The following is a 27,225-nucleotide window of genomic DNA, read 5'->3' on the forward strand; positions in this document are numbered from 1 at the left end:
AGGATCAGCCATTGCTCGCTCCCAACTTCTATCCACCCTACTCTATGCATCTCCCATTCTGACTAATCTCAACAAAACTGAACTAAGCAAAATGGAAGCTTGCTATAACAGAATTGCCGCTTTGCTGCAAATTGCTCATATAGAACTCATCACTGTACTGCTTTGAGACAGCTCCACTGGCTTGAACTGCCCAACCTCCTAACCTACAATCAGCTCTGCCTCTGTCATTCTATCTATTACCTCCCCAATAAGTGTCCTGCCCTCAAAAACCTAGTACAACATCACTCAGCCAAAAGGCCTCTTAGATCATCAAGCAAACTACTACTAGAAGTCACCAACAGCTACAATAGCTTTGGAGATGCACTATATAGTAGTTCGGTGGCTAAAAAATGGAACTCTGTCCCTACTAGCATTCAAAACACATCATCCAAAGCCTCCTTTAAAGACCTCATCAGGCAACATTTCAAGCAAAGTTGGCAGTGCCATGATTGCTCCCCAGGCTAGTGAAGGCGGATAACATATACATTACTAAATCTAGAGCAACTGATGATAGTTTTTCAATCTTACTCACAAACACTGGCTAATCTACAATGTATGTACTGTACCTGTGTACTATGTATGTATTCTACCTATGTTCCAAAGTTCAGCCGTACACCACAAATCTATTACTTACCTTTATTTTTAAAATTAATATTTTTTTGATTGTTCTCCCCACTGTAACTGTTTGTGCCGCATACCACTGTAAAAACATGTCTCTTGTAATTTGTGTGTATACTGATCATGTCTAAATAACTAAATGTGTCTGTAATTTTTCTTTGTGGAGCTTTTCTCCCCGGGCCTCTGCTGAAAAAGGGCCTTTTCGGCTCAGTCAGACACCCCCGGTTAACAAATGTAAAATAAAAAAATAAAAATAAATTTATGCCTTAACAGGTGTCTTTCTACATGTTTCTGATAAAAAGGCACATTTACCTGCTATCACAGGCCTCACTTACATCCATTATTATATCTTTGGCTTTCTAGTGGTGTACTATTGCACCAGAGTCCAAGGTACACTCCCATTGTTTTCCATTACTTTTTAATCAAGTTTGCACTGCACAGCGTGCAGCTCCGCTGAAACACACTTAACGACTGTAACTGGCAATTACTATGTTTTGTTTTAATTAAGAGTTGTGTAGTATGGCAGGTTAATGCAGTGGTCTGCAGGTGAGATGGTTTTGGGTCCGAAATATGGGACAGGTGTTTATTTTGTAAGTGTATATTATAATTTTAAAAATACATATAGTCAATATAGCTCTATTTAGCTGAGCTTAACAAAGCTGAGCGACACGGCATGTCATGCAGAATCACGCTTAAAAATATAAAGAAAAGAAAAATGAGGAGATAGGAAAGTGGTGAAATGGGGTGCAAGCAGGTGGAAAAACTTAGTAAAAGGCAGGTAGGGTTGTGCAGGAAGATGTAGGAAAGAACCATAGCTATCCATTTCTTGTACATCAACTGCTGTGCACTTTGACAGAATTTGTACATGACTTTGAATTCTCACCCCCATAGAGAGGGGTGAGGACAACATAACTGTGTTATTAAGCCAATTGGACCAAATTACGTGTCCAGTGGACACGTGTGCAAAATGGAGCTATGTATGGGATGATCTTTTTTTGGGACAGGTGCCCATTTTTTTTAAGGTGAGAGTGGAATGTTGGGAAAGGGACATAGGTACATGTAGGGGAGGTAAGCTGGGTAGGTGATGATGTATTTGCAGACAGACAAGACAGCAGACAGGGGTGGTTTGTGACACATGAGGGGGGTAAACACCTTGGATAGGGAGAGTGTTGTGGAATCTAAGTCCCATGTGTCTCCACAAGGCAGCAGCGTGACTCACATCCCCACCCATGGGACTGTCACCACAACTCTGTCACTGCCCTGGGGGGGTGGCAGTGGTGGAAGCTGGGCACCAGGGGTGAGGCTGCCCCACCAGGTTGCCCAGCATGTCCTTGATCTGGCACAGGAAGTGGCCAAAACCATGGTAGACTATCCTGCGCACCAAAACCAGCAGCTCAGCCTGGGTGACTACTCCTCCTCCACCACTGCTCCCAGAGAGGGTCCTGGCCCCATCCTGTGGGGTGTTGTACCCAATGCCATAGGTAGTGCAGGGGCAGCAGAGCGTGCACCACTGGTCTGGGTCCCAGACATGCTGGGACCCAGTGCCATTGCCGGAGGAGGCAACTTTGGCAAATCAGCCAGAACCAACCTACCTTGACATGCTGTGGTAAATGAGATATAGCAATAAGTTAAGGTTAGTATTAACAGAATGAAACATCATATTTATTAATCCAAATACATATTAATATATGTTATGTGTAACACAACATTAAGTAACATAACAGTCAGAATGTTAACAGCATGCCAATAAGAATTAAACCAAAAGGTCAACAAAACAGTTTAACAAAATATGTTAATATTGAATCATAATAAAACATAACAATAATAAATCACATTTTACCAAAATATGGTTAAACAAAATATGCTAATATTAAATCATAATAATAAATAATAATAATAAAAAAATGAAGATAAGGGGTAGGGAGAGAGAGAGAGAGAGAAACATTCCATTACTGACACTGCAGACTATATCCCTAAAAACACTGATAATAAATACTCTACAGGTGTGTTGTGTCAGTTTTGAGTACAGTGACTACAATTCTCCTATAGCTGATGTAACAAGTACATACCTCTCAAGCTGCTAGCATGGGAGAGTTTGGGCCAAGCAATAACAAATGCAGGTGCAAAACTACACAGAACAGTTTCACATAATGTGGACTTAAATAACTACCAAGGTGTTCTGTAAGTGGATTTGGTAATACATTGCATTCCAGGTAATTATTTTTCTGGTAATCCTGTGAGAGATGGATTAGTCAGTTTTAATTACATTACGAGTAATTGTGACACTTGAGAGGCATATTTGTGTACAGTACATAAGCTAGACAGCCGTCACGCCTTAGTTGGCAGGTGTGGGAATCGAACCCAATAGCTGTGACTGCAGGGGGCATCTGCAAATAATGTAACAACTGACTGTAGCAACTTATTACAGATATGCAAGGGAATGCAGCCATACTGGAAATATTTAGACAGCTTTATTTAGGAATCAACAATACTGCTTAACACTTTATTGGTATTGCTAAGTGTCTGTGAAATCTAAACAAAATATCTGCTCATAACATGGGCTACCTCAATCATATACTGTTTGTTCCTGGAGTGGGAGAAAATTAGAGCATTATGTGACTGATATTGACCTGGTGACAACCTTAGACCATACTATGCGTTCAGCAATACAAGTGACAGGGCATTCATTTTACATTCTAGAACTATTACAATGATATACTTGACTGCAGTGACAGTAGAATGCACATGCTGCATATATTAAGATAGATTTCTTTAGGAATCAACAATGCTGCTTAACACTTTATTGGTATTGCTGATAAATGTCTGTGAAGTCCACACACAATATCTGCCCATAGAGTTGGCTACCTCACCATGTACCTTTATTACCTAGAGTAGGAGAAACAGAGAGCACTATGTGACTGATACTGGCCTGGAGACAGCCTTGGACCATACTATGAGTTAGCAATACAGTTTGCAGGCCATTAGTTTTGCATTCTACAGCTATTACAGTGTTACACTTGATTGCAGCAACCTTACCATAGACAAGCAAGGCATACAGCTCTACTGTAATGGTTATGACAAAACAATCCTGCTGTATACCATTTTGCTTACTGTTATTGGTATTGTCTATTGCAATACAGTTGTTATTGGTCATTTATTGCACTACAGCTCTAATTGCCATTTATTGCACTACAGTTTTTATTGTGTATACTTTATTGCAGTAAAGGCTTTACTCTTTCTTGCTTATTGCACTACAGTTAGCATAATATATCTGTACTTACAACACTCACAGTGCAACCTGGCCAAGGCGCTGAGCATGGGACTCAACATTTCAAGTCCTCTCAGTTGCAGCTGTTGGGAGAGATGCGCACCATTATGCATACTAGTTTTGCAGAATTCAGCTTGCATTTTGATAAAACAGTGGAAAACATACTTACATATTTGTGGGGCATGCCCAGCTCATGCCTCTTGGACCCAGGTGTCCAAGGTTCCCCTCTTTCTTCTCTTTAGGTCATCATAATGATGATGACACTGCTCGCCAGTGTGGGGATACCAGTAGCACTAGTAAGTTCCCTGGACAACTGGTCCCAGACCTCCACCTTACATTCTGAGGCCTGGAAACTGCCCTGCATCAGCCTGGGTTCATAATTCTTTTCAAAGTGCCATGTCACTTAGCAGCACACAAACCAGCTAAGCAGAACTAAGCAGCAAGAAACCTCAAACAACCAAGGTTTTAGCAAAGCTTAGCACCACACAAACAGTAGTAGTCATTACCATGTTTAAGCAGTGCTTAGCACAGCGCAGCACTGCCATATTTCACAAATTTGTTTTTAAAATTAAACATATATACTAAATTAAACTGCAGACATCTTATGACTACTATGGATTCGAACCCAGGACCTACTAAGCATTAGTCTGTAACTCTACCCATTTAGCTACTTGTATATTATGAAAACTAGTATACCTTCACATATACTGCTGGGCTACCTATTAGCATTGCTCAACATTACACCACGCAAATGCTGTTAACAGACCCAGAAATAAATAATTAATTACATCCAGTTTCTATTTTTAGATGTCTGGCACTTGGCTCTGCAGCACTCCATGTTGCATCACACAAACATACAGAGAGGAAAAAAATCATAAAAATAAAATATTACACATTTAAAACAATTCACAGCATTTCAACAGTAGCGAGGAGTATTACAAGGAGCCTCACCCTATATATAACATCTGACCAGGCATCCACAACTACAACAGTGCCTACACGGATTTTAGTAAATCCCGGGAAAAGTCTTGTAAGGTGTGACTCATGTTTAAATGGATATGACAAGAAACAGCTGTATAAAAGATCAAATTGCCAAACACTGGTGTATGCATGTAACACAAAAGCTAAAACCAGACACTTTAAAAAAGCTGTTATACATAACAGGTGGGAATAATAATGTCTTATCAGTGTGACAAAACTTTCCATATTATCTTTAAATATGAATGATCTCACAGATATATACAAAATAGAAAGAGTAGTGAACTATATTAAACATGCAGAGTGAAAATAGTTATGCTACAGTAGACACGTTTGGAAAGAAATGAGCATATGAATTTGGTAAAGAAAGAATTGCAGGATGGTTATTCAACAGAATATCTGTGAAAAGAGAAAAGGGAAGTATTTATATTTATTGCAAGAGGAGAAAATAGTTATGGAAGAGGTAAAACGATAATAATGGTAGATTTGTAGTAGTAAGGGTCTAATGGCAAGGAAAGAGGATTATGCTGGCATGTATTTATATTCCACCGAAAACTGCTACAACGGAGCTTAAGAAAATTCTGGGAGAAATAATCAGCTTTCAGCAGGGAATATTACTTATAGGTGGGACTAGAATTTGATTTGCAACAGTGAAGATGTATCTGGGGGGCCCTAGAAGGGAAAATAAAGCAGAAGAGGATACATTTTTAAAGAAATTTGTGAAAATGTTTGTATGGAAGATGTGAATTCGGTAGTAGGAACTCAAAGAGAATTTACATAATATTCTCCAAGGTACAATAAAAGGGGCTAGGCTAGACAGAAATTATATTTCACAGTAACATGCCCATTCAATTGAAAGTTTTGATATGCATCCAATAACTATTTCAGATCACATGCCAATAATAAATAAAAGAAAAAAGCAGATAATGAAATAAAAATGAGGCACTGGCATTTCACCACCTCTGTTAAAAAGAGAGGAATTTAAGGAATGGATACTGGAAATTATTCAGCAGTTATTAGAGAAGATGGGATTTTTTTTCTGAAAATATAGCTACAGAGTAGAACAAATTAAAGGTGAGTTTAAAAATAGAATGGAAATAGAAGAAACAGAGATACGGTTAAGAAGTAACAAGAATTATTTAGAGGGACTGACAAAGGTATAGTATAGGGAGAATCTCACAGAAGAAAAAGATGTGCAATTGCAGAATGTTAAAGAGAAAATAAGGGACTACCTCAATAATATGCATGAGTTTAGAAAGACGGCTGTTAAGCAATTTTTTTTATAATAACTGTAGAGCATAAAAACTTTTAGCACAATGGCTCAGGCAATAGAAAGTAGAAAGGTTGTTGCCAAGCTTATGGAGCCTATAAAAAGGAAAATAACCAGAGATCCTGTGGAGGTATTAGAAATATTTCAAAAATGTTATGAAAATCTGTATAAAGTAGAGAAATTTGGAAATTAAGAAAAAAGTACAAATGTAAATTTTTATGGAAGAATTAAATATGCCAAGGTGTGGCAAAATTACTAACAGTTTGGATAAGACAAGATGAGATTAAAATGGAAATGTATTACCAATCTAAAGGAAAGTTCTCAGTAACAGATGGTATTTTTACGGAAGTTTGAAAGCTAGGATGCAAGAAATTGATAACAGTCTGGAAGGTTTTGTTTATCAGTATTTTAAAAAGGAGGAAAAGCACCAACATCCTGAAAAGAAAGCTGTGATGTCTGTAATGCCTAAAGTGGTACAAACTATTCAGATCCAGCTTCATATAGGCCCATTTCAATTCTAAGTCATGATTACAATGTGTTTATGCTTATAATGGTTAAAATAATGTCAAAGGTGATGTCAAAATTAATAGATATGGATCAATGTGGTTTTGTGGAGGGGAGACAAGCATTTGACAATATTAATATAACAAAGATGATCCAGAGGAAAGCAGAATGTAAGAAAATACTACTGTTGTTGGTGGGTCTTGATACAAAGTATTTTATGTGTGGTGCAATGGAAGCATTTGCATTCACTGACAAAATTATAAGGTTTATTTGGAGGATATATGAGGGATCAGAGGTGAAAATTAAAGTGGGGGGGGGTCTTCTCTGATACATTCTGTTTGTGCAAAGGAACCAAGCAAGGGTGTTCTCTTTCCCCTTTGTTATCTGTGTTATATTTAGCAGTAAAAGAAACTCACCACTGAGCGAAGCAGCCTTGGATAAAAAGAGCTGTATACAAGAGAACAAAAACCAAGGATGCACCAACAGCTATGTAGCTGTAGATAGTAGCCATCATTGTATAACAGAACATTGTTTTCAAGCACTATGTCCAATAATGTCATCCAACAGATGACACTGTTGTTTGTAATGTGGTTCTCAAGCAAAAACAGCCTAACATATTCTATTCCTATAGTGTTAGGAATGGATGTAAATAGCGATTTTACATCAAGTGTAACAAATAAATCATCCTTTCCAATTGGTGTAGCTCTATTGAGACTTGCTAGATTCTCAAGGAAATGTTGAGTGTCCTTGAGTATGTGGCTGGTGTTGTTAACTATTGGCTTAAATTTTTTATCTAAGTATATAGATAGAGGTTCTGTCAGCCAGCCTTTGCTTGAGACTATCGGTCTCAATGGGGGGTCTGACGGTTGTTTGTGGATCTTTGGTAACCCTCTAAAGGTGGGAACTAGGGGATTTTCTACTATAAAGTATTTATACATCTCAATATCAATGACATTACTTAACAGAAGATCATACAGGTGACCATGTACACCCTTGATTATTTTGTTTAATGAACTTCCATCTAGTGGATGATAAGTGTCTCTGTCTGATAACAGAGACTCTATTTTACTGACATACATCCCTCTATCCATCACAACAATAGCTCCCCCCTTGTCCGCTTTTCTTATTATTATGTCTTCATTCTTCTGCAGACAAAACACTGCTTCTCTTTCATCCCTAGTCATATTAAAAAAATCAGGTTTCACATCATTCCTGCTATATAGTTCATATAAGTCACTTTCACAGGCTCGTTCAAATGCCTCAAGCATCGGATGTTGTGGAGGCACAAATGTTGATGGTTTCCTGAAAATGTTAATGTTGCCATTGTCGGCATTACTTGTGGCCTCTCCAAATAACATTTTAAGGCCTATATTTCTTGTAAATAACTTTATGTCTACAATTATGTCAGCTACATCTACAAAGCCAGATGGTATGAAACCCAGGCCCTTGTTTAATACTGAAAGTTCAATTTCGCTTAAAACATACCTAGAAATGTTGAAGACTACATAGCTGTTGGTGCATCCTTGGTTTTTGTTCTCTTGTGTTATATTTAGAACCACTGGCAAACAAAATAAATGACTCTGAAATTCAAGGGTATAATTGATATTGTAGTCAAGAAAAATTGGTTTTACTTGCCGATGATATTATTTTATACCTGATAAAACCAGAAAAAGACATTTCAGTGTCGTGGAACATTCTAAGGTAGTTTAGAATCTTTGCAGGATACAAAATTAATGAAGATAAAACAAAGTCAATCACTGTAAACTATGTACCCTCAAATTAATTGGTTCTGCATTACCCATATTTATGGAGACATGATAAAGTACTTAGGAGTATGGATTCAAAAGGATTCTGTTTTGGCAGCTAAGGATATGTGGGAAGAGACTAAACAAAAGATAATACAAAAACTGAGAAATTGGAAGCTGTTTTATGGATATAGATAGCAAGATACAAGCATTGAAAATGTTTTAGTCCCTTAGTTTTATACACAGGCGAGATATATTTTTATCAACCAGAGGAGAAGTTGTAAATAGCAATTAAAAAAGAGTTGAAGGATTTTATTCTGGGAGGGGAAAGGGGTAAGAGTCAAGTGGGATAGGTTGGTCTTTCCAATAGAGCAAGGTGGTTTTGGATTACCTGATTTGAAGGGGTATTTCAGAGCTACACAGTTCCTTACATACATAGCATTAGCAGAAAGCTATAATTCAAAGGGGAGGGGATAGTTTTGAAATGGGGGGAAGCTCAGGAATCAGGGAGGGACTGGGATTTTGGATGCAGATCCTTTAGGAGAGTAAGAATAACCATACAGAATATTATATTCATAAAGTAGCAGAAAGTATTCTAAGAACTGAACATGCGCAGGGATGGAGAGGGGAGATTCTGCCAATAGGGATGACTGAAATTAAAGTACAGAGAACAGGCAAGCGAGGACTGGAATTTACTAGGGAAAACTGTCAGAAGAACCAGGGTATTGGGAGCAAATAATCAGAGAGGGAAGGATGGTGGAATGGGAAGAGGCCAGGAATTTGTTTAGGCTACAGGCTGGAGATTTCCTTCCCGGTTGGGGACTGATGTCAGAGTATAGGCAAAAAGAATGAAATAGTAATATCCTGGGTGAAGAACCAGTACTGGTGGAGTTTTTAGTGGAATCTAGAGCAGAAACTGCTGTTAATGGGGGGATAATTAGTGGGACTTATATTGCATGATAACTGTGGGAATCAATCAGAGAAGGTTAGAAAGAATTGGGAGGAGAGACTGGATAAACATTTCTCAAATAAACACTGGGAGATATAGTGATGTATAATATTTGCAATTGAAAATATTTCAATATGGTATGTTTTCATTTATATAAATGTATGATTGCTTATGCCATAAGTGATAATTCAATAAAGATGCTGCTTGTTAAAAAAAGAATACTCCAGCAGTTCCTGAATGCCATGCTTCAACATGTGGTGGAGCATACGTGGTTTCCACATACTTCAGAGGAGAGAGCTACCACCACATAAAATTTCTATGACATATCCTATTTCCCTGAGGTACTGGGGGAGCCAGATACTGCACTCACATTGAAATATAGGCCACACCTGATGAACTTGGAAGGAAGTGTGTGAACAGAAAAGGGTATCACTCCATCAAATGCCATGTGGTCAATAATGCACATGGTACCCCCTACAAAGTGTGTGCAGGCCACTCAGGCAGTTACCACAACTCCCACATGTGGCACATCTATGATCTCTACAAAAGGTTTGCAAGAGATGACTTCCCAAAAGGACATCTAGTGGGGGATGGTGTTTATGCTTTAAAACTTTGGCTCATGATTCCTATGAGAAGCCCACACCTTCTGTTGATTTTTAATCAAGTTATTTAAGAGTTTTGTTGACTCTGTCCAAGAAATGCAGATGTGTAATCCTTGTACACAGTAATGACTGATACAAATGGAATCAAATCAGACAGATGGCTGTTACCTAGATACATTGTGCAACAAAGAAGTTTCATATTACTTTTGGTTAACTGGCTGTCATTGTACAGAGTAACAAATTTATTTTTACTTGAGAATACTATTTATCATCATATCAAATAAATGGCAATGGTAGTTCCTATGACCCCCAGTTAGCCATTTTTTTTGGGGGGGGGCACTAGAAACATATAATTGTGTTATCACCTTATCATAATTGCAGATGTTTGACTGTAGTCACTGCTGCAGACATTGCTTCGGCAATCTCTGCTGCAGGCAGTCCTGTGCCTGGCCAGAGTTGCAGAGCCCATCCCCTTCTGTCTTGTTCCAACCTTTTATCTCCTTCTCAATGGACATCTTCATGTCTCAATATAAAGGCAGACATGCTTTCAGTCATCTTCTGTTCTTTCTTGCCCCCTACTAAAGTTTATTCAGGCTATAAGAATACATGATATATGCCTGGGAAAAAGAGGGATTCTATGAGGCAGAGTATGTGACACTGATAGGCCTCTCAACTTCTTTAGACCAGTGGGGTGGGGGGCAGTTAGATTAGTATGGTAAGGAGAGGAGAAAAGGGAATAAATTAGACACCAACTCATAAACAATAATTATAAACTGTACCAAAACCAAAACCTAAAATAAAAAGGCTTTAATTAATTTTAACAACTTTCAAATTAACTAAAGCCTTTTCACGTTAATGTTTGATTTTATCAGTTTAGACCAGCACCCATTCCTGAGCTTCCATGTTGTTAACTGCAGCAGTGGCTACACTCAAACATCTACAGTTATGGTAAGTTGATAACACGGCTGCCTGATGTTCTTCATGTAAGTCACTGCTGCAGGATTAACTTCAGAAAAGAAGTTCCAAAGTTTTCAGCATCTGTGTCCCTTGGGTAGTTGGCAGCCCTGACGAAAAGGAGGGTGTGATGCCCTTCAGGACTGCTGTAGCAAACCCTGCTCTAACCCTTGATCTGATGTATACAGTACAGGGCTTGAAAAGGGTGTGGAATGAGGATCAGGCAGCAGCTTCCAAGATATTATTTGTCAGAACTCCTTTTAGGAATGCTGCAGAGGTGACTGTTGAAATGAAATACTGTTGGAATGAAATCTTAACTCATCTGGCAGTTGTTTGCATGGAATTTAAAGCAGAGGATAATATAATGTGATATCCATTTGAGGATGGTCTACTTTGAAATGAGCATCTCCTTTTTGTTTTCACCAAAGGTTATAAAAAGTCCTTCTGTAGGACTTTTCCCTGAGAAGGTAATATCGTAATTCTGTATGGACATCTAGATAATGAAGTATTCTTACCCACTAGTTTTATGGTTTTGAGAAAAAAATGGGAGTTGATTGGCCTACTTTAGTCCATCTGTGTGGAAGACAGTGTGCCTGTTGTTCAGAAACTCTCCTGGCTCACGTGACTCCCGCTGGGAATACTGTCTTACCCAAAAGATACTTTATGTGGACTGACACTGCTAATTCAAAGGGTGGTAGGGTCAGTTTGTCAAGCATAAAATTCAGATCCTAGTGTGGTACTACTGTCCTCTTAAGAGGTCTGAAATGCTCCTGTAAGGAAGTATTCTATTTCTGTCTTGGCAGTGAGTGGTAGACCTTAAGGTAAGCACACCAGTACAGTAGATAGATACAGCTTTTATGGATATATAGACTAAGCCTATTTCAAACAATTTTGCCATGTATTGCAGGCCCATTGGTACCATTACTTCAGCAGGTATTACATCCTTATATTGGCACCATAACGAGAGTGTTTTGCATTTTGTCAGACAAGATCTCCTAGTGTTAGGCTTCCTCACCTCCTTCATAATACTTCACATGTCCACTGAAAACAGGTGCCCAAATAGTAATGAGGATAACTTTGCCATGGTGCCAGACTGAGGCTTGAGGGCTTGAAGCATAGTAGTATTCCCTCTGTTTGAGTCTGCAGGTGCACTCACTTTAACAAAGCAATAGGATCGTGCCTGTAAAGTAATCATAGGAGGGAGAGCCATTGTTGCCACTGCCTAAACAGGAACAATCAAGATCCTGCTCAGACATTTCTGTAGTAATTTTTCTGGTTCACCCATAGGATCAGGGACAGGGATGGAAAGTCATATAGGAACTTGCCCCTTCAGCTGAGGGAGAATGCATACATCTCCCAAGCCTTCTGCTGCAAGACCCTGGAACAGAACTTATTCCTCTGGAAGTGATTGTGGGAAGCAAAGATATCATTTTCTGTCACCTTCCATTTTTGTATCAGTGAAAGGAAATCCTGTCTGTGCACTGCCCACTTGTTGGGGGGGGGGGGTTCTGATGAAGTTCTGCTTAGCCATTCTGCCACTAAGTTGCTCCCTTATGCAGATGTAAACTGCCATTAACATCATGTTTTGTTTTACAACCATCTCTTTGGTCTTCAGTGCCATCCTACACAGTTTGAAGGTGGGTTAGTACCTGTTAGTTGATATACTACATGGCAATGCTGTTGTCCATGACTATTCTAAGGATGCCAAGAATCCTTGGGGTTTCAGTGCTTCGAGGAAATATTGGACTGCTACCATCAGTTTCAGGCTTATGTTTGCATTTGCACTCTGACTTGGACCAGGTGTGCTCTGTACATTCAGGCCCTGAGAATGTAACTCCTCCCCCAAGCCTGCTCTGAGGCATCTGTATTCAAAGTCTGGCTGTGAATTAGGAAGAAGAAGGGCTTTCTCGTGTTCTCTTTGATAGCGGTAATCCACCAGCTGAAATCCTTTTTTAGGCATGGTAATGCTTAGAGGGGATTACTATGTTGTGAGTCAGGGCAATTTCTCCTGAAGAAGGAACACCCTGAAAAGTCTGGTGGTGTTTATAAAAGCCTCCAGGAACACTGTTCTCTGACAGGATGCTAGATCTGACTTCTGCAGATTCAAGGTGACATCTAGTTTTTACAAACTTTGCTTTGCAAAAGGTATAGCTGTCATGGTCTCTTCCCAAGCCTGGACTTGTAGGAGACAATCGTTGAGGTATGGGTTGATCTCTATGTTGTTTGTCCTGCAATCGGCTGGATCTAGGTGTCTGGTGAAATCACTTAGAGCAGTAGCTAAGCTAAAGGGCAAGGTGATGAACTGAAAGTGGCAACTCCCTATTAGAAATTCACAAGATGACCCTACTTTATAACTTTAACATGGGTCACATAAAGGTGCATAATTTTTAAATGATAAAATCATTTTCCTATTACTGTTTTCCAAAGTTTAGCTCTACTGACATTATTGAACTTGAGTTTAATTCTATAAACAATGTATACAATATCCATGCTTGTAACTATGAAATGATTCAATATGAAATGGGCATCAATCTGTATTCTGTTGGAATTAAAAGCAAACTGAGTCTGATGTAATAGAATAAGTTTAATTACATTTTGAATTCCTTCAAAATTTGAGATGCAAACCTTTTGAGGGAGTTGATTTTTATTATTAATGTGATGGGGGTGATACACCTTTTGGATCATCTCACCTATCTTTTTTATAAATAAAGGATAAAGTCACCATTTCAAAACTTGGTGGATTTTTGATTCCCTAGGCAATAAATAAATAAAACAAAAAGTAAAGCAGAATCCAAGCCAAAAATAACTAGTAAACACCAAACACAAGCCTGGAAAAACGAAGCAGGATATCCCAAAAAATTGGTTCTTTATTGAGCCACAACGCTGAAAAAAGCACACCATAAATAAATAAATTGGGCTGCCAAAATTTTAGGCCAAAATATCTGAATTAGACATATGTAATTCATTACATATATCATCTGGAAAAGTGGCATTCCCAGTCTTGAATTTCCCATTGCAACTTTTTATTTCTTCCTTAGTCTTTATATTTTCAAACTCATCTGATTTTATTTCATATTTAAATCTGGATATTCCTTACTACTGCATCCTGTATCTGTTGTATATTTGCCTCAAAAATGTTCCCATACCTTCCTACAATATGATAGTCTCATTTATATGTTACACCTTATCATTTCCTTATCTCCCTCCAAAACATCTTTCTTTTACCTAAGTTTGTATTTCTTAACATTTTTTCCAATCTCATCTTGGCATAACTCAGCTGTTTCTTTTTTATTTCAAGTTAAAATCTTTTTCTTGTTTGCGTCTCCTGATTACAGGCTATGTGTCACCTTTCTTTTAGACAGTTCTTCAGACATAGGCTTGCTTTCTAGATCATGAAGTCTTGTTTGCTTCTTCAAGCTTCTGGACATATCCTAGGATTCAAAAACATTTTGTACAAATTTGTAGTAGCCAAATTTGTACAAACTACAGCCATGTTCTGGGTAGGTTGTGGCAGGTTGTAAAATGCTGCAAACTGTATAATATGCAAATTAGGTTATAATGACATAAAAATGAGCTGAATTATTAAAATGAGGATAATAGCAAATGCAAATGTGGGTAAACAGCATAGTGGCATGATTCAGGATCATTCATACGATAAGACCCTACTTCCACAGGTACAGATCACAGTAAAATTCTGGAGTAATAGAAGAGACACCACAAAACATATACAGGGTTGCCACTACATAAGTAAGGCTGCTGTTGATAACAGTAGTCATGGAGATGCATGTTGTCACCCACAGCAATACTGAGCTATCTGTCCATGCTTAGTATATCATCTCTTTGACAACCCAGAAAAAGCAGGCCACTTCTGTATGGATAAAGGAACCATGCAGGACCTAGTTGAGGTGTGTCACCCTGATATGCAGGCCTGTGCACTGTGAGGAGTCCCCATTCCTGTGGGCACCAAGATATGTGTGGCTTTGAGAATATTAGCATAGACCTTTCAGTAACCAACTGGGGGGTTTCACAGTGGGCATATTCCACAGCATCTGCCTCAAGGATATTCCACTAGTTTCTCAATGCCACATCACAACATGTGGGGGAGTATATGTGATTTCCATACTCCCCAGAGAAGAGAAGCAACATCATGTAGGCATTTTTATGACAGCCTGTTTCCCTTGAGGTACTGGAAGCCATAGACTGGACCCATATTGCTATATACATACCCCACCTGAAGAGCAAGAACAATGGTATGTCAGCTATAAGGGAGTTCCATTCCATCAGCTGTCATTTGGAATATGATGCACAGGGTTTATCCATAGCACTCAACTGTCCAGATTTTCACCTCATGTTTTTAGTCTGTTCCTCATACAATTTATGGTTTTAAGGCAAATCACTAAGGATTGATGTCACTAAATGATATACATGTGAGTTTCAGACTAGATATCCTTCAGAAAATGCATGATAACTCAAATCCTGTTAGTCAACTTTCTAAGGTTATAAGATAAATATTTAAAATCTGTCCCTCTGTTTAGCTTTTCTCTCCCATTATTTTAGTCTTTGCCTGGATTTCTTGTGCTAAGAAGTTGAGAGGTATGGGTTTAATATATGGGTCCATGTTAACTTTCTGAAAAGCAGTATACTGAATTTGTAATACTGAATATGTAATGTTGAAATGTGAAAATGGTGAAATCAAAATACCCACTCTCCCACATGTCTAGACCTCTCAACCTGCAGATATTGAACATTGGAGCAAAGGCTCTTGACAGGAACATCTGGCTGTATCTCTGGACATCTAATACATAACATTTGAATATCAATTAGCACATAACTCTTCCCACTCCCAGTAAGACTGCGGGATATTACTCAAAAACACGTTTAAAAAACAAGAGAGTAACAATGATGGAAAAATATAAGCAAATTATCAAAGTGATAGTGCAAAATCTGTAGACTTTAATCAACTGTATCGCAAAATTCTACCAAACAACATCATTTTTTCTTTCAGATAAAGGAAGTTGTAAAATGTGTGCTTTTCCTTGAATTATTGTTGCCACTAGTTTGTTGGTGATATAGTGTGTTTTTTTGTGTACTAGACAGTTTCAAAAATCACTTATTGTGATGAGCATGATTCAGAAAATTGTATAAAGGGGTAAATCAAGCCTGGAAATATGTACATAACCTCAAAAAAAGGGACTTCCTAAATCAGGCCTGAAAATTAAAATGTTCCTCCAAAACAGGGCAGTTGAGAGATATGGCTGGACTTGCCTTCTCTGCAGGAACTATGTTAGGTTTCATTTCTGAGTTTCAGTAACAGAAGAGTAATATTGTTTCTTGACTGGCTGTGTACTGGTGCATTGTAAGTATGTAGTATATGTATGCTATTAGTCGGTATTTTGAGTCCAACGTTGTAAAATGTCAACATTTTAACATATTAGGTTTCTGTATTCAGTACACGACTATTCAATAAGTTATCACATAGGGCTAATATACAGTTTACTATCAAAACATCAGAGTTAAAAAAAAAACATTCAACACAACAACCAGGAGCTGCTACTTCCTGCACACTAATAATGTTAAAATGTTGAATCTGTTGAACAAATTCAGCAGATTTGACATTTATGTCAATATCAAACATGATGTCAGTGTAGGTGCAAACATAAGTTAAACACCTATAGTGGCATTCACGTTTTAGCAGGGGGGACAATCACCCCTGTACCCCGCAGCTCCCCACGCCCCCTGCTAACTAAATATTCCAACTCTGAGATCGCACTACAGTGAAGAAAGGGATGTAGTTCCCAATCCACACTGTACTGTGACTCTACACATAACATCAAGTAAATATCAGCGAATATATGTGTGTGTGTGTGTGTGTGTGTGTGTGTGTGTGTGTGTGTGTGTGTGTGTGTGTGTGTGTGTGTGTGTGTGTGTGTGTGTGTAATGCCCTTGTTAGGGATGACAGGTTAGTTAATTTAACCAGGCTCAAACCCCCTACTGTAGTTATAGGAGACAAGAGCTTGAATCCCCTGCACCAACTACCAGACTATTAGCTTTATTGCATTTTCAAGGAATTATGAGTTTCAGTGCATTCTCAAGGAATTGTGATATTAGTTTCAGTACATTTTCAAGGAATTGTGGGCTTCGAGGGAAGAGAAGTTTACTGCTGCTCAAACTAAGTCTGTTTTCAATGTGTAACTGTTTTGTTTAGCAAATGGTCATTACTGTTTGTGCTAAAGAATTTGAAAACAATGTTAGTAGCACAACAGGTAGCAGACTTGCTTTTGATGCAGAAGGCTGTGGGGTCTACGCCCACACCATGTTGATGGATTGCTGATACTGTGTTGTACTTTAAGGGTGGGTTGCGGTGAAAGACTGCATTCATGAGTGTGTCCTTCTTTGGATGAGATGGCTTGTAACTACGAACCTGTTATCAGTTTGCCACCCATTCCCTATTGTAATGTTAGCAGCTTACCAATTTTTTTCAGTTTTAATGTAACATAGGTAATGATTCTTCAGGGGCAGTAAGCTCTGACTTCACAGATGAAACACTGAAATATAAAGTTGTTTGCTAGTAACAACCTCTTCATTATTTACAGATGTTTTTAATGTAGAATTATTCAGATGACTTACTTCTGCAGATTTTGTGCATATCGACTGACATTGGAGGATTGTAATGACAGACATTTGAGGGGCCTTTTATGGTTGAAATGTTCTGAAATGGGAAGTTTTATCATTATTGATTCATGCAATTTGTTTCATTGCTTACTGGAAAAATGTTCAAAACTACAAATTTAAAACAAAATCTAACAGGTGGTGCTGTATTATACAAAGAATATAATTTAATACAATCAGGAAGATGACTCAAAGAACACATGCATGTGTACATGGTCCTAAATGTGTGCAAGGGGCCTACGGTGTGATAACAACCCAAAGGTAAAATTAATCTGCCACTGGCCAGATGCATTTTCTTTGAATGCGAGTTTTGATGCCTTTTCAATAAATGTGAGTTTCAAGGGCAGAGAAGTTTACTGCTAATGCTAAGTCTGCTTTTATTGTGAGACTGTATTTTTTTGTTTAGCAAATGTGTAACAGTGTTTGTGCATAAAATTTGAAATAAAAGTTTTAAATTAAATCTAAATATCTGTAATTATTGTAGACATAAGGAAGAAAATACTATGCACACTGACAGGTTTGAACAGTATTTATAGTAAAGAGAAATAGCCAAGTAATGGGACACCAGAATGGCTGGGGGGTTGGTGCAGGTGGGCTAGGGGGGCTGTTAGGGTGCCCCAATCCATTACCCTACCTAGGGACCCATTTGGTCATGATCCAGCACTGAGAGGTGCACTGTAATATGACCGTGGAACATGAATTAAAATCTTTGATCGATGTGTGATATTGTACAACATATTACACCACAAATTGATGCAGCAGGTTAGAGACATGCAGGAGGATGAAGTCTTGGATTCATCAGCGAAGGGGTTTCCTAATGAGGAGCTTGTGGAGGAGACAACTGCAGAGGATAACTATGTGAGGCAGAAGCGGGTGCAGTATTCTGTGACATGGGCTTAAGGGCAGCAACTGGTTCATAAAGGTGGATCAGAATAAACATAACAGATAATAGTAAAAATTATGCATGCAATACTACACCAAGGGTGTGCTGTACCATGAATGTACTGTCCATATTATGCATCAGACACTGGTAATAGAGCAGTAAGGGCACGGCACAGTTGCCATTGTATGCACAAGTGGTGAGGACCACAGTGACAAGTGTCAACAGAGGATAGTGTGTGTGTGTGTGTGTGTGTGTGTGTGTGTGTGTGTGTGTGTGTGTGTGTGTGTGTGTGTGTGTGTGTGTGTGTCTAAGGGCATGCAGGTTCATGCTGTGTGGGGCTGTGTCATTCCACTGATGGGTGAATGAGGGAAGCTGGGTAGACTGGGCAGGGATGAGGCAGTGTCTCTAGTGTTTTGTGACAGAGAGGTAGTGGGTAGTGCTAATGTGTGTGAATGTAGGGCGCACATGGAGAAAGTTCCATCAGGATAAACAGCATTGCGCTGGGGTCTGACGGACAGATTTACAGCTCATTCATGAGCTCTATACACTAAGCAGGTTCAACCTGTCCATGGGGAAACCATCTCCTGCTAAGATCACAGGCATGAGCTACAGCATGTGCAGAGGATGGAATGCTCTGTGTGCTCAGGATGGCCTCAGCATAAGCACCCTGTCCACATCTACATCCATGACACTGCAAGTTGATGAGGAAGTGGTGGTGGTGCTATGGATCCTAAACTGCAAACTCCCCTCTTACAGTGGGCTTTCCTCCAGAGGCAGAGATGGGCAAGTCACATGAAGAGCAGTGGCTATGATGGGCAGCTGCACAGGGGTATCTGCATTTCACAGACTCCTTATACCACCTCTCTAAAGTGCTGCACATCTGGCCTAGCAATACTTGCAGGTCATCATGCAACCAGATACTACCCCAGCCAGCTCAGCTATGGCTTCATTGGTCTCTGCTTGTTCCTGTATAATAAACTCCAAGATTACAGCATTACATCATTCATTTGTTTCATTTAAATAGCCACACAACTGTGTCTGCTTAAAATGAGTAAATGGAATGCCAAATTGTGATCCTCATTCCACATCTGTATTGTTAATCGGATTGTACACTCAAGCCACTCGCTCCCAAGGCAGCCACACCCCACCACAGCTATGGTTCTGGTGTATGAATCCTGAGAGTATGTGTGTGTGCATGTTGTTGCATGTCTCGTGTATTCAAATGAGACCCTGAGGTGGGTATGCATTCAAGTTGTTTATTATCCATACAAACATCAGGAGCTGTAACTTGTACATATACTTCATATTTCATATGCTTACTGACTTACTTGTTACTTCTAATACACACACACGTGCATTTCCATTCAAGCTTACATTCACCCTGACTGGCTACACAAAATGGCACTGATCTCGCATGTGCTCAGTAACTTATATGCACGTGCTGTCTAGCTACAGTAGCTGACTAGATTCAATATACACACTGATCTACATCCTCCCTCTTTAACTTTGTTCGACATTGCAAAATACAAGAACAAAGACATATTCAACAGCTAGACATTATTTCAACATTTCAACAAAACATAACTGATTTCAAGTCCAAGTCGCGGTGTATTTAGGATTGGGTTTGCAAATTCTACCTGTTTTAGTTACGTAGAAATTCTGACTGGGTTTAGCAACAGGGACAGTTTCTGGGGATTCATACTGGAATATCTGGGTTTACATCAGAGCTGTTTGAAGAAAGCACACTGTCCTTTTGAATTCAAGCATCTGATGAGTCACTCTGGAAATTAGAGTCACTGGTGCAGGCAATCTGCTGTGGTACTGGTTTTGAGAAAGGTAACACGTCTCCGATTCTTTCTGTAATCCATTCTTTCATATTGCATGATGTAAGATCTCAGTTCTTCACAAATGTCCTACACAGTTCCTGCACGATCATAACCTTTGGATGTTTGCATTCTCACAACTTCTCCTTGTAACAATGGTTGAAGGCATTTACTGGTTTTATTATAGTACAACTTTTCTGACTGACGTTTTCTTGAAAGTTGAGCCCTGACCACTCTATTATTCTTTGCGTTTGGTACTAACAATTGTTTGCTGATTGGAAGAGTTATCCGTGTTTGTCTGGACATCAGTGTTTGAGCAGGTGAACCAAGCAAGTTGTCTCAAGGAATGTTTCTGAGATTGAGTAAGTTAAGGAAAACATTGGTACCATCTCTTTTGGATTTCTCCAAAAAATGCTTTGCACTATGAACTGCATGTTCAGCTAAACCATTGGCTTGTGAATATTCAGGACTACTGGTAATATGAGCAAAGTCCAAAGACTCAGCAAATTTCTTGAACTGCTGACTCGGAAACCACACACCATTGTCGGAAATGACTTCATGCAGACTACCATGGACAGAAAAATGTTGTTTCAATTATGCAATGACTGTGCTAGATGTCAAGTTATGAAGTAGGTCAATTTCAAACCAATTTACTATCACCAAGTAATGCTGACCATTCCATTCGAAAATATCTATAGCAACCATTGACCATGGTAATTTGGGAGTTTGGTGTAGCTGAAGCAGTTCTTTTTGTTGATACAGTTTGGTGCTGTTGCAAACAGAACATGTGAGAGTTTCCTTCTCTATATCTTTATAACTTTAGCCAAAATACTATGCCTCTTGCTCTTCTTTTGGTTGAATCAGTACCTGGGTGACCAAGACACAACATTTTGATATATTCCTGTTGTAATGCTTTAGGGATTACCACTTTTGGACTTTCATGATGATTCCATCTTCCATCATGAGTTCATCTCAGTAAGGAAAATACTGCTGAATGTCAGGTGGTAAACTGGCTTGTCGTGTTGGCTATCCTTGACAGACAACGTTTTTCAGCATCTGCAGAATTGGGTCTGAAGCTGTGTGATTCCTTAGTTCATCAAGCCATGAGGACAAAAAATGTATGACTTCCATGACTTCAAAGTCTGCTGTTTCATTTTCATGCCGCTCTGTCATTTGTCTGGGTGAGTGTGACAATGCATCAGCAAGGTACAAGTATTTACCTTTTTTATAAACAATATTGAAATTGTGCTTTTGCAATTTTAACATCACACATTGAAATTCAGCTGGGCCTGTATGTATTGGCTTTTTCAAAATTGTCAGAATTGTCACTAGTGGTTGGTGATCAGTCTCGATTTGATAGGCCTGCCATATACATAATCACTGAACTATGAATATGTGAACAATACTGCCAAAATTAATTTTTCTATTTGTGCATAATGCATCTCTGTTTGAGTTAAAGTTCCTGACGCATAAGCAATGGGTATGCCTTCTTCAAAACATGCTGCACCAAGGCCGTACTTTGAAGCATTACAAGAAAAAGTTACATGTTTGTGAACATCATAATATCTCAAAGTGGGTGGACTGGAAAGTTTCTCCTTCAGAATATCAAATGCCATTTGATGTTGTTCCAACCAGAACCAGTTTACATTTTTGCATGTCAAGTCATGTAATGGTACAGAAAACTCACTCAGCTCTGGAATGAACTTTCCTAAATAGTTGACCATACCTAGAAAATATTGTAAAGATGTGGCATTCTCTGGAACTGGCATTTCAACAATTGCTGTTTGCTTAGAAGGATCTGGTTGTAAGCCAAAACTTGCAAACAAATGTCCCACATAAGTAGCTTCTTTTAGTTTGAATTTACCTTTCTGAGGATTCAGTTTGATATTTGCTTCACATGCTTGGTCTAGAACTTTCCTGATATTTCTATCGTGTTCGTCTTCACCATTTCCCCGAAAATAATGTTGTCTACTATAATAGCACATGGATAACCAGCAAATATTTGTTCCATGGCATGCTGAAATACCTCACTGGCAGAATTAATTCCAAATGGCATTCTTAAAAATCTGTATCTACCAAATGGTGTACTGAATGTGGTTAACAACGAAGATTTGCGATCCAGCAAAAGTTGCAAAAGGAGCTTTTTGCATCTAAGACTGAAAAAACAGTGGAATTTGTACACATTGGATGATGAGGATGCTTTAGTGCTTTGTTTAAGTCTTGTAGATCAATACATATTTGAATATTATCTGAGCTTTTTTCATCAGCTATGACCATAGAGGATACCCATTCAGTCAGTTCTACTGGAGTGGAGACACCTAAATTCACCATTTTATCTAGTTCTACTTTAACTTTACTCTGCATTGCTACTGGAATGTTCTGTGCTGGTCTGACAACTGGACTTACTTCATGGTTTAACTTCATGGAATACATGACGGAAAGTTTACCAAGCTCGCCTTTGAAAATATCAGTATAGTCATTAAAAATATTCTGTGTAAAACTATTGTTGTTATTCAAACTTATATGGTGGACCTCTTTATTAAATGAAATCAGTCCCATTCTTAGACTGTCTTTGAGGCCTAACAGTGACTGTACGTGTTGTCTGACTACGTAAAACTGCAAGTCATAGCTGTTTCCAGCAGAATGACATGAAAGAACTACTGCACCATCAGTTTGAATATCTTCTTCACAATAAGCAACTAGTTTTTCACACTTTGCTTAACCAAGTTTCTCGCCAGCTTTTACTTTAGCAAACATTTGTGCTGATATAACATTGCACTTAGATCCAGTGTCTACTTTAAGCTCTACAGGTTCCCCATTAATTTGTACAGTACAAAATAGTTCACTCTTTGCTGACAACTGATAATCTACTGTATTAACCGTTTCATCAATCACAGAGACACCATCAACATAGAAAGTTTGCTCACAGCTCTTGGAGTTTGCTACAGTCTCTATCTGATCTACTTGCTTCTTAGTTTCTGAGATTTTAGACTTGCAAAGCCTTTTGAAATGATTCCACTTTTTGCATTTGTGACATTGCTGACCAAAAGATAAACAATTTTCACGTTTAGGTTCATGGCTGCCTCCACAATTGCGACAGTTAGCATGTTTTTGCTTTATTTCTTAAGTCGGTAATTTATGCTGCAGTAGTTTCACCAGGCTTTTGATTTCTTGTGAAAAATTTGTGCCTTTCCATTATAATATTCTTTTGAAGGTTACACATTTCTCTGAAGTTACGTTTTAAGCACTCAGGGTCTTTACCGCGTTTCAGCATGTATCACAATATGGCAATTCTCCCCCTCCCCTACATTCACTGCAGGTGCATACAGAATTGAAAGCTCCCACTCAATGGCCTCTGAGCCAGCTAAATTGAGAGTATAAATGCCATTATATGGATGTCTTTATCAGAAAATGCAGCCTGTATGAAAATATATTCTTGCTCAAACATTCACCAGTTCTCAACAATATTATTTTCAAACACCTGAGGTTCAGGTCTGTGAGATCCCTCTGCCATAACAACAAATATCTTCTAAACATAAGTATAGACCTGGTACCTGTAATTTTTCTCAAGGGCCTCAACAACCTCTCCAAAAATGCTTTACTTTAACACTGCAAATACCTCAAGCACTCCAGACACTTCAGACACTTCTAAAAGTCTTAGTTACTGCAAAAAAGTCAGAGATTGTGAAATAATTTGGACATTTTAGTCTTTTTGAACATTTTAAACACTCCAGAGAATAAAACACTTTAAATATTATGCCACTATCTCAGACATTTCAAACATCTCAGAAATTATTTTGAACACTTTGAATGCTATGCGTCTTGTTTGGTGACTGAAAATCATTTGAAACAAATTTAAGTAACTTTGAATAACTGCTGACCTGTTTATAAGTTCACTCCTGGATATTACTTCACTTCTAACTGTGTGCCTCATGGTTTGCAAGCTACTTCAACTTTGGATCCCATTCTGACACCATGTCGTATGTTTCATGTATTCAAATGAGACACTGAGGCTATGTATGCATTCAAGTCATTTATTATACATACACACATCAGGAGATGTACCTTGTAAATATACTTTGTACTGCATATGCTTACTGACTGACGTTACTTCTAACACACACACTGACAAACTTGTTACTTCTAATACACATGTGCATCTCCATTCAAGCTTACATTCACCCTGCCTGACTACACAAAATGGCATTGATCTCACACAGTAGCCTATATGCATGTTCTGTCTAGCTACAGTGGTTAACTAGGTTCAGTATACACACACTGATCTACAGGATGGATAAGGCCAATCTATAACAAATGGGATAGGTTATTTTAAACAAAAAAGAGAAACTGGCCATGCTTCAAATGGCCTGCAAAGGGCATCTAGCCTATTACTTACCTATGAACCTACACAGAGTCCAAATTGATGCTATCATTCCAAAAATGAGCAATGTAAGGACAAGAGATTCCAATTTGATGATACAGTTTAGATGTATGTTCTTACTTACAAAGCCCCTCGACTCTTTTATTGCTATTGTCTGTTGTGCAACTTATTTAAGTACTTTCCACCCATTGTTTACCGTACATTATAATACAAAGTCCCCACCCAGTAAACCAGTGTTACACTTGAGTAAACCTCACTTACTATAATTGCCTCCTGCTCATTTTCACAGAGCTACCATCTGCTTTGCTCCCTCGCCACACTCTGTGGTAGTACTGAGTTAATCCTGCTCCATCCTTGGCAGCTAAAACATTTATTTTATTGCTTTGCACTTCCCTTAACTGTTTAGAGTGCTACAGCTTTATTTTTGCTTTATTTCTTGATTTTACATTTAAATTATTCTAAAGGTCCCTAATACTTCAAATTGCCTTGTCAAGGTAGCTTGTTCAAGTTGTTTTGCTGTAGCATTACACCCACAAACAATCTTTCTTGGTTAGTTCATATAGGTTAGTTCTAGTACTAGACTAATTGCCCTTATGGGCCATTTTAAGCTTAGCCAATTACCCCCTGTGAGAATCAAACCCCGTACCTTGTGTCTGTAAGGTAAACACCTTAACCATTATGCCAACCTCCCACCCGAATATTTGTGGTGGTATTACATCAAGAGGTTAGCAATGCCCTGTATAGACAGAAATGCCCAGAATGCAAATTTTATCTATAAAACTTCCCTTAAAACTGAAACCTGTAACTTAGTGTGGCTAAAATAAAACCATCTCTTGGAGACAAGCTTAGAGCAGCTAGTTTGCACATTAAACTACACTACTGTCAAATCTTAACACAATCTAAGGTGGTCTATTGCCAAACCTCAGAGACCACTCAAGGATACCTCTATATATCCCAGTCCTCGACCTACAGTTGCCAACCCAAATACCTGTCCAGACAGCAAGGATATGTGATTTCCAAATTATTCCACAGCCAGCTATGTAAATATGGGCATCATGAGGCATGTAGCAATTGTTTCATCTTCACAGACAGCCATTTAATATTTAAAAAACAAACACAGTATGTAAGTGATTCACATACACAATTTCACTGGAGGCAAAAATCTTGCATACAAACAAGGTTGTCAAGAACATACACACACTACAACCACCACACACATGGACCAACCTATGCTTACACTAAAAAGTAATTTTCCCAAACCTCAAATACCTCCTAAGCCTATAAATGGCAATGTCTATACTCAGCAATCTCTAAAACACTCTTCAAAAGCAACACCAGACACAACACATACATCTAAACCTAGTAGGACCCCAAGAGCAAAGTCCATATGGCAAGCCAACACATTACCCAGAACTCTTGTCATAGGGGACTCCATTATATGACACACAGATACCCCACTCACTAGACTGAAAAGGAAAAGATAGTTGTTTATCTGGAACCAGGATCTGCCAAGTTATGCATGAGCTCAAGTCATTACACCACAGCTACCAGTATGATTCTATCATAGTCTATGCAGGCGTCAAAGACCTGAGACATTGTTCCTTGGACTATATATGAAGACAGACATTGTTGATCTCTCTGAATATGTGTCTCAGGCAGATATGTGCCTTGCATTGAGCAGCATTCTACCTTCAGCAAGGATGACTGTACAGTATGAACAAAAGATGATTGACTTCAATAACTGCCTTGGTTTCAGGTGTCTTTCCAGGGAGACTGAATATTTGTCAGCATGGGAGGACATGGTTACCAGACCACGTTGATTTGCAAAGGATGGTCTGCACTGGTCTCCTCTAGGTTTCCAAATGTTGCTAAAACTTTATCCTCCTCCTTAGAGCATTTTTAGGCAATGCCAAATTGGCAACTTTACCAACATGGCAAATAAAATACAAATAAACTTAAAGGTGTTACTGTTCAATGCTAGGAGCCTAAACAAGAAACTCCATATCCTACAAGCTCTCCTCACTCTGAATAATGGAAACATCTGTTGGATTACCATAGACATGATTTAAATCCAACAGAAAGTATTCCAGAAGTACAAGGCTTCACTGCCTTCCACATATTTAGACCATCAGCTGCACAGACAGGGACAAAAAGAGTAGGCGTCTCAATCTATATTAGCAACGAGTATAACTCTATGCTGGTGAAACAGGATGATGCACACATGCAAATCGCCACAGACAAAGGCACATACAATATACTAGCAAGCTATAGGTCACTTTCTATGTCCCTAGAATCCCATAACTTGTACTTAGGCCTACTGGCAACAATCATCATTAAACCAAATACCCTATTCATGGGAGATTTTAACTACCCCTCCAGACTGGGAAGCATGCACTGCGTCATACATGCATACACAACAACTTCTGGACTTTATTAATACAAATACCCTTGACCAGAGTGTCCACATACCCATTGGAGGTTCAAACATACTGGATCAACAATATGGGAGAGCATTGAACTCTTTCTAGTGTCACATGCTCAC

The sequence above is a fragment of the Protopterus annectens genome, chromosome 1.part0, assembly GCF_019279795.1.
Source record: "Protopterus annectens isolate FY-2018-M chromosome 1.part0, PAN1.0, whole genome shotgun sequence".
Lineage (NCBI taxonomy): Eukaryota > Metazoa > Chordata > Ceratodontiformes > Protopteridae > Protopterus > Protopterus annectens.